Consider the following 3475-nt stretch of genomic DNA (forward strand, 5'->3'; position numbering starts at 1 on the left):
CTCCTCAAAAACTTATTCAACCCTCCCCGGCTGCGGGTCACATCTAGCTCACACACATCTCCCCTTCTGACAAGACACACCTTTGACCTGAAGTTTCACTGGTGTGCAGCCAGGAAAAATGACATCATTTCCTTTCGGTGACTTGACAGGCACTCCATCAGTAAAGTCCCTCTGGGTTTGAGAGAGCAGTGGAAGAAAAAAAGCAAAACAAAACAATAATGATAATAATTATACCTTCACACGTAACGAAGAGCAGAGCCCACGGGCCACAATACATAACAGCTGGGCCTGGGAGCTGTCAGACGGCTAGATAGTGAGTGAGCACTCTGCTAACCAGAGACAGATGTGAATTACAGCTTGTGACACATAGCTGTGTGGTTAGTAACAGCCCGGGGGCAGTCGGGGATCTAAAGATCCTATTATACTATTGCAAGATACATTTCAAAACTGAAATGCTGCACTGAAGTTGAGGGATTTTCGTTCCATGTATATGTACATGCAACGCTTCCGGCACAAACCGTTCTTGTGGGAAGCAATCATTCTAAAGATGGCAGTCTCAACAGGTACATAAATTGCACTCGTGTAAAATGAATTTGGAATTTATTAAATAAAAGTCTCTGTGGTTAATTTGTATCATAAAAGACCACACCAGTTTCTGCTCTGATTGGTGCATGCAAGCCAGATCAGGTTAGAGATCTAAGAACAGGTCTTGCCACAACACCTACAGGCTCGCAATTATCGCGCCTTTGTATCCTGTTTATTCTCTTCGTCACACTCACCACTCTTCCTTTCCCATCAGATGTTTTCAATCACTTATTTTCTCACTGCTAAATATCAGCCATACACACGAACTCCCACAAAAGCAAAGCTTTAAATCACTGAAATGGCTCCGCTTTTACATCCCAGCAAGCCAAAGCTATGAAGTGCCTTTATGTGAAAATGCAATCAAAAGGCAAATTGTCAACATGTCAGATGACATGGACCTTGTTTTCTGTGAATATGATACTCGTTTTGGTTTGTCCTTTGGGTGTGTTTGGGCAAAACAAGTAAGTAGGCTGGTTCACATACAGTGTTTTTCTTCTTTAAATAACTTGTGTCACTCACTTTCTGTTTACTGTCTACACTTCAATGAACACATCAGCAACTTGGCATTTAGTATCTTGCCCAAGGATACTTTGGCATGCATACTGAAACAGCAGTGATTTAAACCACCATCCCTCCAATTAGTAGATTGCCTGCTGTACCTCCTGAGCTGCAGCCACTCCAAAACAAGTTCTTAATCAACCACTTTAGCCCATAAATTTAATGACTGTGAGCCAACACTTTAAAACTATTTACATTCTAACATTTGTCTACTCTCTCCCATAGTTTATGCTTTCCTATCTATTTTGTTGGTCGTAGTCACCCTGCACTCCTCTTTTCTGTTTTCTCTAGTGGCCCCCTTATCCAGAAAACCCTGCAGTTCCCTTTCTTCTGCAGTGGAGTTCGTCCACCCCACTGGGTAACTTCTGCTTGTTGAGCTTTCTCTCTGATGCTGTAATGTCGACACAAATGCACTATGTAAATAAAATCACTGACTGCATTTAGCTTTAATGCTGCTATTTTCTTTATCTGCATTACAATTCCTCTCACATAATTATATCTCAGACTGTATGTTTTTGGCTCTTATCTTCTAACGATAACAGAAATCTACTGTTTGCTTAACCATTTTTGCTTTTCCTGCTCTGACACATTTATTCTAATATAGATAAAGCACATGCTGAGAGAATAAAGCTGGTTCTCACTGGACACCAAGTGAAGGGAGAAGGGGGTGAAAAGATAACATTGGCAGAATGAAAGGACACTCCTGCAAATGTTTGGGCAAACAGGCAAGGTGTGGTGATGATAGGCACTGCAATGAAAATGTAAAGAAAACTAACAAAGTGTGTTTGGTTGGACTGGAGGAGACACGGGTAATGTCTTGAACAGTGAAAGTCTTTCAGTAGACCTCGTATTCGACTTATCTGAGGCAAATGATTTCAGCTTTGCATCATATCATCTTGTAGCACTGCCTGTCCATTTTTATATCGTACACACGACAAATATAGTAAATCAGCTTTTTTTCCCCCTGCTCTACTCATATGTATTTTCATGTACAGCGTCACAAAGATAGACCTCAGTCATGACTTACTCCAAAAGATAGTTTCGTCAGTCTTTTAAAAATACAATAATAAAATGCAGACATCCATATGTGCAGAACGTGCAGACAGATGAGAACACACAGAGTACAGACATGTGAAGACGTTGGGGGGAAACTGTTTTTATTCAAACAGCAGAGACAGCCAGTCAGATTCAAACGTCAGGAAAAACAGCGCAGCTAATCCAAACGTTGGACAACAGCGACATCTAGTGGTACAAGGGCAAGGGGAAACGTGAAGTCACAGTTTTGGAAATCTAAGATAAGAGATAAGATAAGATAGAACTTTATTAATCCCTCGGGTGGGTTCCTCTGGGAAATTCGACTTCCAAAAAGCACAGCAACGACCGAAGTTACAGTTACAGAATTGTTATATATATATATATATATATATATATATATATATATATATATATATATATACACACACACACCTATATAAATACAGAGACAAATATAAATAAAATATACAAAGGGGATAAATAGAATAAATAGGAATAAAAAATAAATCTACTGCATACACTTGTCGCTCAGCAGTGAATCACGTGCTTTGAAATTTGTTTTTGTATTCAAACCGTGTTATGGTGTTCATATCAGCAGCTTGAGTACAAGCTCTGTAATGGAAGCAAAAGGTTTGAAACCGCGGGGGTGGGGCACACACACGGAATGAATAAACTGTGTATATATAATAAATTCGTTGCACAAAAATGCAAAAATATTCATGTATTCATCTATTAATTTCTTAAAGTTTTTATATTTTCTAAAATATCATATAAAATATCACATCGTGCAAGACGGGGGAATACGAATTCAACATTTCACTTCCCTGTCAGAGTGAGAAGGCGCAGAGATGGAGAGTTGCTGCCTCCTGCTGGCGTTGAAGCGCAACTGTCGCTTAAGTGTCTAATAACTACGTAGTCCTGCATTCAAATTTAAAACTGTAAGTTAGATAATTAGAACTAATAATTAAATAATTAATAATTAAAACTAATTAGATTAAAAAGTAGGCTTGTCATATTTAAATTTGTATTATCTTTAGTTTAAATGGAGCCAGCGTACAAACTTTGAGCGTCGACAATAAATTGTTTACAGTGAATTTTTAATAAGTCTATCAATCACCCTGTGATGCGCGTGACAAGCTGTCAGAGGTCGATTTACAAAAAAAGATTAAACACCGGTAACTTCAGGGCGTACTATCAAAAGGCTGCTCCAGGTGAGGCTCGAACTCACAACCTCGGCATTGCTCTACAGTGTACTGTCATATAAGTACCGCGCGCTAACCGATTGCGCCACTGGAGC

General features: G+C 39.3%; 1 non-coding gene across 1 annotated transcript; it reads right to left on the minus strand.

Moving 5' to 3' along the window:
• Positions 1-3381: 3381 nt before the first annotated feature.
• trnai-uau (transfer RNA isoleucine (anticodon UAU)) lies at positions 3382-3475 on the minus strand. The gene is made up of 2 exons: positions 3438-3475; positions 3382-3417 (listed from the first exon to the last, which is right to left on the minus strand). It is a non-coding gene; the product is annotated as a tRNA-Ile (tRNA).

Source organism: Maylandia zebra, linkage group LG13, assembly GCF_041146795.1.
Source record: "Maylandia zebra isolate NMK-2024a linkage group LG13, Mzebra_GT3a, whole genome shotgun sequence".
NCBI classification, from domain to species: Eukaryota; Metazoa; Chordata; class Actinopteri; order Cichliformes; family Cichlidae; genus Maylandia; species Maylandia zebra.